Source organism: Anomaloglossus baeobatrachus, chromosome 6 (genome assembly GCF_048569485.1).
Source record: "Anomaloglossus baeobatrachus isolate aAnoBae1 chromosome 6, aAnoBae1.hap1, whole genome shotgun sequence".
NCBI classification, from domain to species: domain Eukaryota; kingdom Metazoa; phylum Chordata; class Amphibia; order Anura; family Aromobatidae; genus Anomaloglossus; species Anomaloglossus baeobatrachus.
Window position 1 is genome coordinate 88347210 of NC_134358.1, and position 16370 is coordinate 88363579.

Genomic DNA, 16370 nt, shown 5'->3' on the forward strand with positions numbered 1-16370 from the left:
TCTTCCTCTGACATCTGACCCCAACCTCTTTCAACTGAAATTTGACCAAGGTCTCCCTCATCCGCTGAGTCTTCCATGTCCATGGACAGTTCGTCCTCCATTTCTTCATGTTCTCCTGCACCTTGCTCAACATTTCGCCTGCTACTATGCGCCCTTGTCGATCCCTGTCCCCCATGGTCCCATGCCTGCTGCGTTGGTGATGATGAACGTCTGGACCTTGGTGATGTTGTTGTCCCTTGCGCATATGAATCCTCCTGTAGTTCCTCCCCTTCATGTTGTCCCACCCCCTGACTCCGAATAGTGTTTAGCGTGTGCTCCAGCATGTAAATGACTGGAATCGTCATGCTGATAATGGCATTGTCAGCGCTAAACATATTCGTCGCCATGTCGAAACTGTGCAGAAGGGTGCATAGGTCCTTGATCTGAGACCACTCCATCAGGGTGATCTGCCCCACCTCTGCATCTCGTTGGCCCAGGCTATACGTCATGACGTATTGCACCAGGGCTCTGCGGTGCTGCCACAGTCGCTGTAACATGTGGAGAGTTGAATTCCAGCGTGTCGCCACATCGCATTTCAGGCGATGAACCGGCAGGCCGAAAGACTTCTGGAGCGATGCAAGTCGCTCTGCTGCGGCGCTTGAACGGCGGAAGTGAGCTGACAGTTTTCGTGCCCTGTTCAGAAGGCCATCTAGGCCGGGATAGTGTGTTAAATATTGCTGCACGACAAGGTTCAACACGTGAGCCATACAAGGTACGTGTGTCACCTTGCCCAGGCGAAGTGCCGCACCCAGGTTTGCAGCATTGTCGCACACGGCCTTACCAGGCTGCAGTTTGAGTGGAGACAACCATTTATTAAACTCGGACCGCAAAGCTGACCACAACTCCTCAGCTGTGTGACTCTTATTACCAAGACATGTCAAGCTAAAGACCGCCTGATGCCGTTGCGCTCTGCTGCCAGCATAGTAATGAGGGGTGCGTGATTCCTTCTGCGCAGTGAGAACGCTGGTGGCCTGACCAGGCAGGCTTGGGGCGGAGGTGGAGGACCCAGATGAGGTGGAGGATGCAGAAGCAGTGGCGGAACTTGGACAGACAGAGGATTGACACACAAGTCGTGGGGACGGCAAGACTTGTGCAGCAGACCCTTCACCATCTATCACCATAGTTACCCAGTGCCCAGTCAGCGACATGTAACGTCCCTGTCCATGCTTACTGGTCCAAGTATCGGTGGTGAAATGCACCCGTTCACACACAGAGTTTCTCAAGGAAGCGGTGATGTTGTGTGCGACATGCTGGTGTAGCGCGGGCACACCTTTCTTAGAGAAGTAGTGGCGACTAGGCATCTGGTACTGGGGCACAGCGACAGACATAAGGTCTCTAAAATCCTGTGTGTCCACTAGGCGGAAAGGCAGCATTTCGGTAGCCAACAGCTTACAGAGGGATAGAGTCAACCTCTTAGCTTTGTCATGGGTCGGAGGAAGTGGCCTTTTATTTGACCACATCTGAGGGACAGAGATCTGGCTGCTGTGTGTAGACGGTGTTGAGTAGGGTGTCCCTGGAAAAATGCAGGTTTGTGAGGAAAGTGCAGGCGGAGACATGATGTTGCCTTCATCCAACGTTGGTGCTATCGATGTCTGAGAGAGCTGTACACACTCACTTGTTTCCCCTTCCAAACCAACTGACGACCTTACAAGCAAACTGCCTGTTGCGGTTACAGTGGTGGAAGTTTTGCGTGGAAAAACAGGTGTGGCAGCTGTCCCCACAGTCCTAGAAGATGAAGAGCGCGCGGATGCAGTGGAAGGGGCGGGCGGTGGATGGTTCGCTCCGCTAGGCCGCATTGCAGCACGGTGAGCTTCCCACCGGGACTTATGATATTTATTCATGTGACGATTCATGGAAGAAGTTGTCAAACTGCTGAGCTTTTGACCTCTACTAAGAGAATCATGACAAATGTTACATATCACATGAGTTGGGCGATCTTTTTCGATGTGAAAAAAGGACCAGGCTAGGCAAGGCTTAGAGGCCATGCGACCTGTTGATCCACCCCGAATAATGCTCATAGGCAGAGTGGTGGCTGAGGATGCAGTTGTAGACGTGCTACCAGTGCTCCGACTCTGTCCAGGAAGGCGCAAGGTAACTTCGTCGTCGGTTGCATCCTCCTCCACCGCCTCTGTTGACCTCCTCGAGTGCCTGACTGGGGGTTGACAGTAGGTGGGATCTAGAACGTCATCATCAATTGTTGTGTTTGCACTCCCCTCCCCCTCAGACCGAGCCTCTTCTTGCCCTGACGGAATATTTAAGTTGTCATCCCAATCGGGTATCTGCGTCTCATCTTCATCAGTATGTTCCTCATTGTCTATAACCACAGGTGTTACAGTTTGTGACAAAGGGTCAACATTATGCTCAGAAACTTGGTCCTCACGGCCTGAATCTGAGTCACAAAGGTTCTGGGCATCACTGCAGACCATTTCCTGTTCTGTACTCACTGTAGCTTGGGAGCAGACCTCTGATTCCCAGGCTATAGTGTGACTGAACAGCTCTGCAGACTCAGCCATCTCAGTTCCACCATACTGTGCAGGGCTGATGGAGACTTCAGAGCTGGGAGAAATCAAGTGTGATTGGGATGACAACTCAGAGGACTGGTGTTTTTTGGATGCGGTACTTGAAGTGGCTGAGAGGGCACTTGTTGGACCACTTGAGATCCATTCAAGCATTTTCCTTTTTTGCCCATCATCTACCTTTCTTCCTGTTGTTCGTGTCCGTAAAAAAGGGAGCACATCGGATTGTCCACGGTAAGTAGTAGACATCTTACTTTTGCTGGTAGATGGTCTATCTTCAGCAGATGATAATGGAGCTTTGCCACCTTCCCCACGGACAAAACCTTTTTTGCCTTTTCCACCACGCCTCTTCCCCTTTCCACCAGCATCTGTCATTTTGCCACTCATGTTGATTGCGACAAGATTGTGGACTGAAAATGTGGTAGTAAAAATTGAGAGGTGGTGAAGATTGCAGTGGTGGTCTAGCTTTATTAACAGCAGAATAATAAAGAATAAATATCCCTGACAATGCAACTTAGTTATAATTAGTTGGAGTGTGCAACGCAGGCAGACGTGCTGCAAATGTCTTTGCACTAGTGGGACTATAGCAAAGTCCAATAGCCACGTATAGGATGCCACTAGGTACACTGAGTGTTTGCTAGTATAATGGCTTGGTTAGAATGAGTTGTAGTGTGCAACGCAGGCAGACGCGCTCTGCAAATGTCTTTGCACTAGTGGGACTATAGCAAAGTCCAATAGCCACGTATAGGATGCCACTAGGTACACTGAGTGTTTGCTAGTATAATGGCTTGGTTAGAATGAGTTGTAGTGTGCAACGCAGGCAGACGCGCTCTGCAAATGTCTTTGCACTAGTGGGACTATAGCAAAGTCCAATAGCCACGTATAGGATGCCACTAGGTACACTGAGTGTTTGCTAGTATAATGGCTTGGTTAGAATGAGTTGTAGTGTGCAACGCAGGCAGACGCGCTCTGCAAATGTCTTTGCACTAGTGGGACTATAGCAAAGTCCAATAGCCACGTATAGGATGCCACTAGGTACACTGAGTGTTTGCTAGTATAATGGCTTGGTTAGAATGAGTTGTAGTGTGCAACGCAGGCAGACGCGCTCTGCAAATGTCTTTGCACTAGTGGGACTATAGCAAAGTCCAATAGCCACGTATAGGATGCCACTAGGTACACTGAGTGTTTGCTAGTATAATGGCTTGGTTAGAATGAGTTGTAGTGTGCAACGCAGGCAGACGCGCTCTGCAAATGTCTTTGCACTAGTGGGACTATAGCAAAGTCCAATAGCCACGTATAGGATGCCACTAGGTACACTGAGTGTTTGCTAGTATAATGGCTTGGTTAGAATGAGTTGTAGTGTGCAACGCAGGCAGACGCGCTCTGCAAATGTCTTTGCACTAGTGGGACTATAGCAAAGTCCAATAGCCACGTATAGGATGCCACTAGGTACACTGAGTGTTTGCTAGTATAATGGCTTGGTTAGAATGAGTTGTAGTGTGCAACGCAGGCAGACGCGCTCTGCAAATGTCTTTGCACTAGTGGGACTATAGCAAAGTCCAATAGCCACGTATAGGATGCCACTAGGTACACTGAGTGTTTGCTAGTATAATGGCTTGGTTAGAATGAGTTGTAGTGTGCAACGCAGGCAGACGCGCTCTGCAAATGTCTTTGCACTAGTGGGACTATAGCAAAGTCCAATAGCCACGTATAGGATGCCACTAGGTACACTGAGTGTTTGCTAGTATAATGGCTTGGTTAGAATGAGTTGTAGTGTGCAACGCAGGCAGACGCGCTCTGCAAATGTCTTTGCACTAGTGGGACTATAGCAAAGTCCAATAGCCACGTATAGGATGCCACTAGGTACACTGAGTGTTTGCTAGTATAATGGCTTGGTTAGAATGAGTTGTAGTGTGCAACGCAGGCAGACGCGCTCTGCAAATGTCTTTGCACTAGTGGGACTATAGCAAAGTCCAATAGCCACGTATAGGATGCCACTAGGTACACTGAGTGTTTGCTAGTATAATGGCTTGGTTAGAATGAGTTGTAGTGTGCAACGCAGGCAGACGCGCTCTGCAAATGTCTTTGCACTAGTGGGACTATAGCAAAGTCCAATAGCCACGTATAGGATGCCACTAGGTACACTGAGTGTTTGCTAGTATAATGGCTTGGTTAGAATGAGTTGTAGTGTGCAACGCAGGCAGACGCGCTCTGCAAATGTCTTTGCACTAGTGGGACTATAGCAAAGTCCAATAGCCACGTATAGGATGCCACTAGGTACACTGAGTGTTTGCTAGTATAATGGCTTGGTTAGAATGAGTTGTAGTGTGCAACGCAGGCAGACGCGCTCTGCAAATGTCTTTGCACTAGTGGGACTATAGCAAAGTCCAATAGCCACGTATAGGATGCCACTAGGTACACTGAGTGTTTGCTAGTATAATGGCTTGGTTAGAATGAGTTGTAGTGTGCAACGCAGGCAGACGCGCTCTGCAAATGTCTTTGCACTAGTGGGACTATAGCAAAGTCCAATAGCCACGTATAGGATGCCACTAGGTACACTGAGTGTTTGCTAGTATAATGGCTTGGTTAGAATGAGTTGTAGTGTGCAACGCAGGCAGACGCGCTCTGCAAATGTCTTTGCACTAGTGGGACTATAGCAAAGTCCAATAGCCACGTATAGGATGCCACTAGGTACACTGAGTGTTTGCTAGTATAATGGCTTGGTTAGAATGAGTTGTAGTGTGCAACGCAGGCAGACGCGCTCTGCAAATGTCTTTGCACTAGTGGGACTATAGCAAAGTCCAATAGCCACGTATAGGATGCCACTAGGTACACTGAGTGTTTGCTAGTATAATGGCTTGGTTAGAATGAGTTGTAGTGTGCAATGCAGGCAGACGCGCTCTGCAAATGTCTTTGCACTAGTGGGACTATAGCAAAGTCCAATAGCCACGTATAGGATGCCACTAGGTACACTGAGTGTTTGCTAGTATAATGGCTTAGTTATCAGTTGGAGTGTGCAGAGGACAAGAGGGTACAGTGGCAGGATTGTGGTGCTCTGGGTAGAGGAATGGAAGCCTGCCTTTCTATTCCCTCCTAATGGTGAAATGCAGGTAGGAAATCCCTGACCTGGGCTACACAGACGCTGTTGCTGTTTGCAGGACCTGTCACCTATGGCTCTCTGACCCTGCCGGTTGGAGCCCTTAAAAGGACTGCTATAAAGTGCTCTCCCTAAGCTGTCTAACGCTGTGTATGCAGCGCATACAGCTGTATCGGCTATAGGACTCAGGAAGACGGAGCTGCGACAGTGATGTCTGACACCAAAGACGCAGAAGGCAGATAATGGCGTCCGTGAAGAAAATGTCCGGTTTTATAATGCAGGGACATGTGACATGCAGATCCTATCACACATGCCGTTGCTTCTCTGGCTCAAAGTCCACTTAGCTGTGTGTGTGTCTGGGATTGGCTGACATGCTGGCCCGCCCCACAAGACGCGCGCGCTTAGGGAAGGAAGACAAGAAAAAAAAAAAAAAAAAATGGCGATCGCCATTATAGAAACAGCAGTGATCTGAAGGCGCTGTTCACGCACACTATACACTGAAATGTGATAATAGTTTGATTCACAGAGTGACTTACACTATTACAGCAGAAACCAAGCTATGATTTAGCTGTTTTTTGGCTGCTAGAACCGTTCTCGAACGTTTCTAGAACTACCGAGCTTTTGCAAAAAGCTCGAGTTCTAGTTCGATCTAGAACATGCCCCAAAATCACTCGAGCCGCGAACTGGAGAACCACGAACCACGAACCGCGCTCAACTCTAGTCCTGACTAAAAGTAGTGATAAAATTTGATGTAAAATCATTTAAAACAGGTTCCCTTGTATTGGGTAAAATCAGGAGTTCCTGTTTCAAAACTCGGGTCTCCTTAAAGGCATTCTTGAGAAGTTTTTTGGGGTAATCCTTCTCCGTAAAACGGTCCAATAAAATTTTTGCCTGGATTTCAAAATCCTCATCCATGGTACAATTTTTTCTGATTCTCCTATACTGGTTTTTGGGTATATTGAGAAGCCATTTATTATAGTGGCTACTATTATAGTGTATATAGCCATTAGTGTCGACTTTTTTAAAAAAGGTTTTTGTAATTATACGGTTCTCTTTATGTGAGATAGTAAGATCCAAAAAATCAATAGTATTGTTGTCCATACATGGTGAGAAAGCCAAGCCCCAACTGTTATTATTAATATGTGTAATAAATTCGGCGATATTATCATCCCTATTATCCCAGATCAAGAACAGGTCGTCTATATATCTTTTATAAAATACAATGCAGTTTTTAAAAATAGAATTATAGATAAAAATAGACTCAAAGATCCCCATAAATAAATTAGCATATGTAGGTGCTACTTTACTACCCATCGCGGTCCCAAGGGTCTGCTGATACAAAACATCCAGAAAAGTAAAAAAATTGTTCTTAAGAATAAAACCCATACTCTGCAGGACAAAATTTTTTTGTATACGTGGAAGTCTAGGGTCATTATCGATAAACAGTGAGAAACATTCTAAACCCAGATCATGATTGATATTCGAGTATAGTGCAGAAACATCCATAGTAAGGAAATAGTAAGAATCCCTCCATTGTATATCTTTGATCAATGTAATCAGATGTGCCGAGTCTCTCAAATAACTGGTAAGTTTCAATACATGTATATGCATAATCTCGTCAAGATAAGCCGCCAAATTGGAAGTCAGTGCATCAATCCCAGAAATGATAGGTCTCCCAGGAGGATTGACCAGGTCTTTATGAATTTTGGGGAGGTGATACATAAATGCCATTTTTGGGTTTTTAATCTGCAAAAATTTTTTCTCTTTATCACTAATAATATTGTTATTACTCGCTTCCAGTATGAGATCATTATACTCTGAGCCTGCCTTTTCATATTGCACCATATCACACTTGCAATATTGCAGGGGATTTGAAAGAATTTTCATTGCTTCTGCAATATAATCCTGCCTATTTTGGATCACAATACCGCCTCCTTTGTCAGCCGACCTTATTACAATATCAATATTTTTCTTAAGTTTGGTGAGGGCAGCTTTCTCTGCTTTGCTCAAATTAGGTTTCCTGTGATGACCAGTAGCATCCAGATCAAGATTTTTAAAATCATTTAAAACCAAATCACAGAATGTCTTAATGTGGTGGCCTTTACTCGTCGTAGGGTAAAATGAGGATTTTGCTCTTAAATTGGTATGAAGGAAACCATCAGCAAGGTCAGGCACATTCTTGTTATCGCCGGACCGGGTACTCTCTTGTCCAATATTACCATTATTACTGGGGGCTTTTTTCATTAAGAAATGCCTTCTCAAAGTAAGTTTCCTAATGAAAGCTTGGAAATCAAGATATAGATCAAAATTATTGGACTGTGATGAGGGACAGAAAGAAAGACCTTTACTCAGGACCGAAAATTCATCCTTAGTGAGCTCATAGTCAGAAAGGTTGAAAATATTCCCCATATTTATTATTTGGTTCTTTTTCCTTTTTTGGTTGTATTTGACTCCTGCTCTATTTCCTCTTGTGCGCTTTTTCTTTTTATAGACCTCGGGGTGGGTTGCTGTGTTATTGTCTCTCTGTTGTAGATCGTAGCTGAGGGTAAAAAATGCACTGAGGGGGCCTTTATGTTACTATTGTCTATCGTAATTTTATTATGATCCTTCTTATTCTGCCCAAAAGAGGTAGTAGTATTAGTTGATGATAATTGTGAGTCTCCCATGTTATTAGTAGTAACTTGAGATACAGGAAGGGAATCAGGTACTTCATGTACCGTTAGATCCAGTAGATCGATGAAATCTCTATCGTTCTCTTCCTCAAAAACTGATAGAGTCTCAGGGATGTTTAGAGCAATAGTGGATCTTTTTTGCCTGATTTTTTCAATCTGTCTCTTGATTTGGGCTAATTGCCTTTTCGTTTCCTCTATATTTATGGTTTTGGATATAATACTCTTTTTGTCACAATTATAACTGGTTCCTTGTAAGGGACTTTTGTCAGTTATACATATCGGGGATTGAGAAGTATCAATATTATTCCCCATATTGGCCTTAAGGGAGAGGTGTGGCTCACTCCTAGGAGTATGATCCTCAATCAAACCAGCAGTAGTGCTTACTTTCTCCAAGGGCTTATTACCGTCAGATTCTAAACCAAGGTCTCTAGTAACATCTTTGGGTTTGTGATATTTACTATTGAAGAAGTTCCTATTGGAGCTGTTTCTTCTCTTGGGATTTTTGTATTTATTATTAATATTGCCAGGATAAAAATGATCATTATTGGTATTCTCATTCTTATTATCAGGGTGAGTTTTATCGAAGCGATCCCTTTGTAATTTTTTACACTTTCTCATAATGGAATCATGTTCTAGCTGGGCTAGTTTTGTGTTCATCTCTGTGTTCATCCGTCTATAATCAGGATGAAAATCATAGCAAGATAGATTAGTATATAGTTCAGTAATAGAAGCAGTCGCAGTCTTTGCGATTGCTAGCCTTTTCTTATACAGGCAATTAATCATACCTTGCATGCAATTATTCAGGATGTTGACCCATTCTTTTGTAAAGTCCGAGTCATTCGGAAAAGGGGAGGTACGGTTAATCCGCAAACCCCTTGGACATAGTTTTTCCTCCAAATAGATTGATAAAAACCTGGCATCAAGGCCATAATGCAGTTCATTTTTAAGTGTTTCCTCGAGCCGGGAAAAAAGCTTTCTCATGTTTTCAGTTTCTTCCTCCGTAAAGGGTATAGACATATCCAAATCACATACCAGATTTTCCTGTGCTCCAACAGTCTGTATGATCAATCGTTCTCTGGATGAAAGTCTCTGGTTAAAATATTCCATATTGGTGATTACCTCCGCAGCTCCAATATCCAAGGGAAAAGGTCCAGCCCAATCCAAAGTGTACGTATAGATCTGAAAATAAGGAGCGCTGATAGTGTAACACCAAAGTGATCAGTGGGGTATACCTGGAAAATATACACTCACCTGGATCAGTTGTGACAGTCACAACCACTAGTGCGCATGAGATAATGGCGTCTGCTGCAGCCCCACGTGGATGAGCATACAAGATAAGGCAGAAAAGGGGTTAATGCTGCGCATCAGCCAAATGAAGACGTATAATGTTGATGAAGATGAGTATTCTTTTATTTCATAGGTCTACGCGTTTCAAGGTGACAACCTCTTCTTTTCTTGTTCTTTTTGTGGAGCTATTGGTGGTGATCACCACTAGAATGGTGACTTGGTTTTTAGTTATAGGGCTATCACCCATTTAAGGGTTCTAGTCCTTTTATAAACACATACACTTTTGTCTTTTTTTTTTTTTTTTCTTTTTTTCTTTCTTTATTATGTTTTTATTTTATTTTTCTTTATTAACGTTTATAGATTTATTCTTTTTGCATAATAATATGTTATCCTTGAATATATGTGAATTTGATGTTCTACTATGAATTTGCCATGTCATGCAGTTGGAGGATCTTCCCACTGATTTTTTTTTTTTCTTTCAGTGGGCGTTTCTTTCCATCAGTTGTGTGTATATATATCTGTCATCTTCATGTATGTTGTACTTGTTGTTGATGCATTGGTCCTGAGGAAGAGGTTGTCACCTTGAAATGCGTAGACCTATGAAATAAAAGAATACTCATCTTCATCAACATTATACGTCTTCATTTGGCTGATGCGCAGCATTAACCCCTTTTCTGCCTTATCTTGTATGCTCATCCACGTGGGGCTGCAGCAGACGCCATTATCTCATGCGCACTAGTGGTTGTGACTGTCACAACTGATCCAGGTGAGTGTATATTTTCCAGGTATACCCCACTGATCACTTTGGTGTTACACTATCAGCGCTCCTTATTTTCAGATCTATACGTACACTTTGGATTGGACTGGACCTTTTCCCTTGGATATTGGAGCTGCGGAGGTAATCACCAATATGGAATATTTTAACCAGAGACTTTCATCCAGAGAACGATTGATCATACAGACTGTTGGAGCACAGGAAAATCTGGTATGTGATTTGGATATGTCTATACCCTTTACGGAGGAAGAAACTGAAAACATGAGAAAGCTTTTTTCCCGGCTCGAGGAAACACTTAAAAATGAACTGCATTATGGCCTTGATGCCAGGTTTTTATCAATCTATTTGGAGGAAAAACTATGTCCAAGGGGTTTGCGGATTAACCGTACCTCCCCTTTTCCGAATGACTCGAACTTTACAAAAGAATGGGTCAACATCCTGAATAATTGCATGCAAGCTATGATTAATTGCCTGTATAAGAAAAGGCTAGTAATCGCAAAGACTGCGACTGCTTCTATTACTGAACTATATACTAATCTATCTTGCTATGATTTTCATCCTGATTATAGACGGATGAACACAGAGATGAACACAAAACTAGCCCAGCTAGAACATGATTCCATTATGAGAAAGTGTAAAAAATTACAAAGGGATCGCTTCGATAAAACTCACCCTGATAATAAGAATGAGAATACCAATAATGATCATTTTTATCCTGGCAATATTAATAATAAATACAAAAATCCCAAGAGAAGAAACAGCTCCAATAGGAACTTCTTCAATAGTAAATATCACAAACCCAAAGATGTTACTAGAGACCTTGGTTTAGAATCTGACGGTAATAAGCCCTTGGAGAAAGTAAGCACTACTGCTGGTTTGATTGAGGATCATACTCCTAGGAGTGAGCCACACCTCTCCCTTAAGGCCAATATGGGGAATAATATTGATATTTCTCAATCCCCGATATGTATAACTGACAAAAGTCCCTTACAAGGAACCAGTTATAATTGTGACAAAAAGAGTATTATATCCAAAACCATAAATATAGAGGAAACGAAAAGGCAATTAGCCCAAATCAAGAGCCAGATTGAAAAAATCAGGCAAAAAAGATCCACTATTGCTCTAAACATCCCTGAGACTCTATCAGTTTTTGAGGAAGAGAACGATAGAGATTTCATCGATCTACTGGATCTAACGGTACATGAAGTACCTGATTCCCTTCCTGTATCTCAAGTTACTACTAATAACATGGGAGACTCACAATTATCATCAACTAATACTACTACCTCTTTTGGGCAGAATAAGAAGGATCATAATAAAATTACGATAGACAATAGTAACATAAAGGCCCCCTCAGTGCCTTTTTTACCCTCAGCTACGATCTACAACAGAGAGACAATAACACAGCAACCCACCCCGAGGTCTATAAAAAGAAAAAGCGCACAAGAGGAAATAGAGCAGGAGTCAAATACAACCAAAAAAGGAAAAAGAACCAAATAATAAATATGGGGAATATTTTCAACTTTTCTGCCTATGAGCTCACTAAGGATGAATTTTCGGTCCTGAGTAAAGGTCTTTCTTTCTGTCCCTCATCACAGTCCAATAATTTTGATCTATATCTTGATTTCCAAGCTTTCATTAGGAAACTTACTTTGAGAAGGCATTTCTTAATGAAAAAAGCCCCCAGTAATAATGGTAATATTTGACAAGAGAGTACCCGGTGCGGCGATAACAAGAATGTGCCTGACCTTGCTGATGGTTTCCTTCATACCAATTTAAGAGCAAAATCCTCATTTTACCCTACGACGAGTAAAGGCCACCACATTAAGACATTCTGTGATTTGGTTTTAAATGATTTTAAAAATCTTGATCTGGATGCTACTGGTCATCACAGGAAACCTAATTTGAGCAAAGCAGAGAAAGCTGCCCTCACCAAACTTAAGAAAAATATTGATATTGTAATAAGGTCGGCTGATAAAGGAGGCGGTATTGTGATCCAAAATAGGCAGGATTATATTGCAGAAGCAATGAAAATTCTTTCAAATCCCCTGCAATATTGCAAGTGTGATATGGTGCAATATGAAAAGGCAGGCTCAGAGTATAATGATCTCATACTGGAAGCGAGTAATAACAATATTATTAGTGATAAAGAGAAAAAATTTTTGCAGATTAAAAACCCAAAAATGGCATTTATGTATCACCTCCCCAAAATTCATAAAGACCTGGTCAATCCTCCTGGGAGACCTATCATTTCTGGGATTGATGCACTGACTTCCAATTTGGCGGCTTATCTTGACGAGATTATGCATATACATGTATTGAAACTTACCAGTTATTTGAGAGACTCGGCACATCTGATTAAATTGATCAAAGATATACAATGGAGGGATTCTTACTATTTCCTTACTATGGATGTTTCTGCACTATACTCGAATATCAATCATGATCTGGGTTTAGAATGTTTCTCACTGTTTATCGATAATGACCCTAGACTTCCACGTATACAAAAAAATTTTGTCCTGCAGAGTATGGGTTTTATTCTTAAGAACAATTTTTTTACTTTTCTGGATGTTTTGTATCAGCAGACCCTTGGGACCGCGATGGGTAGTAAAGTAGCACCTACATATGCTAATTTATTTATGGGGATCTTTGAGTCTATTTTTATCTATAATTCTATTTTTAAAAACTGCATTGTATTTTATAAAAGATATATAGACGACCTGTTCTTGATCTGGGATAATAGGGATGATAATATCGCCGAATTTATTACACATATTAATAATAACAGTTGGGGCTTGGCTTTCTCACCATGTATGGACAACAATACTATTGATTTTTTGGATCTTACTATCTCACATAAAGAGAACCGTATAATTACAAAAACCTTTTTTAAAAAAGTCGACACTAATGGCTATATACACTATAATAGTAGCCACTATAATAAATGGCTTCTCAATATACCCAAAAACCAGTATAGGAGAATCAGAAAAAATTGTACCATGGATGAGGATTTTGAAATCCAGGCAAAAATTTTATTGGACCGTTTTACGGAGAAGGATTACCCCAAAAAACTTCTCAAGAATGCCTTTAAGGAGACCCGAGTTTTGAAACAGGAACTCCTGATTTTACCCAATACAAGGGAACCTGTTTTAAATGATTTTACATCAAATTTTATCACTACTTTTAGTCAGGACAATGTGTCCATTAGGAGAATTTTAACCAAATATTGGGATATTCTCACAAATGATCCGGTCTTGAGAAACAATATCCCTGATCACCCTGACATCACCTTTAGAAGGGCGCCCACTATCCGAAATGTGGTGGCACCGAGTAGACTCAAAACTCCCACTACTAATAAAGCGGTTGACCTTCCCATGGGTGTTTTCAAATGTTTTTCAAATAAATGTTTATGCTGTGATACTATTAGACACCGGAGAAGGAGATTTGGCCCCAACGGGGAGCCAGAACTTTTTTCTATAAAGGGACACATGACCTGTCAATCTGAGTTTGTGGTATATTTGATTGACTGTGTATGTGGGAAACAATATGTGGGGAGGACGATACAGGCACTACATAACCATCTAAATTCACACAGACATAATGTCAAAAAAGGCTTCCTTCTTCATGGACTTTCCCGTCATTGTACATTGGAACATGATAAAAAGGTCGTTTTCACTATTACTCCCATTGAACAGATCCCTATTAACACTCCCAACAGGTTTGAAATGTTGAGTAAAAAAGAAACTTTTTGGATTTACAAGTTGAACACCCTTAGTCCCATGGGTCTTAATGAAGTGACGGATTTATTTTATTGAATTATATATTTATTTTTATTGTTTTTATTTGATTGATTTTTTCATTTCTGTTTTTATACCCATACTCATAGTCATAGGTTTTTATTTAATGTATTTTATAAGCATTTTTATTTCTTTTAATGAAAATTTTAGTGTGGTGTGATCCTTGATATATATGAGTGATCCTTTTATGTAGATACTTTGTATTTTTGGTTCCATTCCGTTTTGGGATTGCCTTTTTGTTGATCAGTCATCTGCTCTTTCACATACATGATTGTCCTCCCTTGTAGTTTCTTCGAGTGGCTTTTTTGCATCTTGAAACATGATTGAAAGACTATTTAATTATGACCTTTTTCTTCTCTTGGGCTACGTATGCATTGGATGATATGCCTGCACTGTTTTTTATCTCAGGATTTTTTGTTTTTCGGGTTTTCTGTCACTTGGTTTCTATATGATAGAATCCTGCACTTTAGTTGCCGGTCAGGGCATGCGCACTAATCTTTTTCTCACGGTCTGAACTTATGTGACCCAATTACTTGGCAGGACATGCGCAGTAACTATCTTCCCACGGTCTGAACTTATGTGACCTGATCTGATCAACGCTTTGGTATAGTGCTCGCTCCGGAGCTTTGAGTATAATACGGATTCAGTAGTATTTGTCTGTCTCTCTTCCTCCTCCGTGGATCTAATACTTTTTCAGTGTAAAAAATCTTTTTGTCACAGGAAGTTTTTAATAGTTAGTTCTTAATAGTGTAATTTTAATATTATATATTTATATATATTTTCTATAGTACATTTTTAAAGAAATTAATGTTTTCTGGTCTTCACTTTTTATGATCCATCAGGACCTTTTATATAAATATTTTTTTTTTTATATAAATATATTTTATGATACACATATATATTTACATAATTCTATGATACATATTTTTTTCACGTGTCTTTACACATTTAATTCTAGGTGTATACACATGTATATATAAATGAACATATTATCACTATATATATATATTTTTTTATAGATAAAAAAATAGTCATATATATATATTTTTTCTTGTTAACACCCCTTCAGACACGCGAACATGCATTTTTCAGTATATGTTTTTTCTTGTGGCACTGGTGAACTCCTTGTCCGGTTCACCTCAAGTGTTTTAATCACTTTTTGGAGACCTTAATAAAGAGGTCTGTCCGATTCACACTTCCTCTTTTTGTTTCTGCTCCTTCTTGGTTCTTCTTTTCTTGTTCTTTTTGTGGAACTATTGGTGGTGATCACCACTAGAATGGTGACTTGGTTTTTAGTTATAGGGCAATCACCCATATAAGGGTTCTAGTCCTTTTATAAACACATACACTTTTGTCTTTTTTTTTCTTTTTTTCTTTCTTTATTATGTTTTTATTTTATTTTTCTTTATTAACGTTTATAGATTTATTCTTTTTGCATAATAATATGTTATCCTTGAATATATGTGAATTTGATGTACTACTATGAATTTGCCATGTCATGCAGTTGGAGGATCTTCCCACTGATTTTTTTTTTTCTTTCAGTGGGCGTTTCTTTCCATCAGTTGTGTGTATATATATCTGTCATCTTCATGTATGTTGTACTTGTTGTTGATGCATTGGTCCTGAGGAAGAGGTTGTCACCTTGAAACGCGTAGACCTATGAAATAAAAGAATACTCATCTTCATCAACATTATACGTCTTCATTTGGCTGATGCGCAGCATTTACCCCTTTTCTGCCTTATCTTGTATGCTCATCCACGTGGGGCTGCAGCAGACGCCATTATCTCATGCGCACTAGTGGTTGTGACTGTCACAACTGATCCAGGTGAGTGTATATTTTCCAGGTATACCCCACTGATCACTTTGGTGTTACACTATCAGCGCTCCTTATTTTCAGATCTATACGTAAATGTTGTACAGACATTGGCTTACAAACTGGTCACATAACTATGACGTCATCAAAGGTCCTCACAATCAGGCTGCTTCTCGCTCTGTACAGAGCAATGAAGCAGAGTTGACATTGCTCTCCCTGTGGATTACGTCGGACTAAGGAGTTTTTTTATAAGGATGGAGTCTCTAAATTTTTTTTGTTTTATTTCTAATAAAACATTTTTGTGTGTTGTGTTTTTTTTTACCGTTTATTAGAAATTCATGGTGGCCATATCTAATTTGGCGCAACACCATGA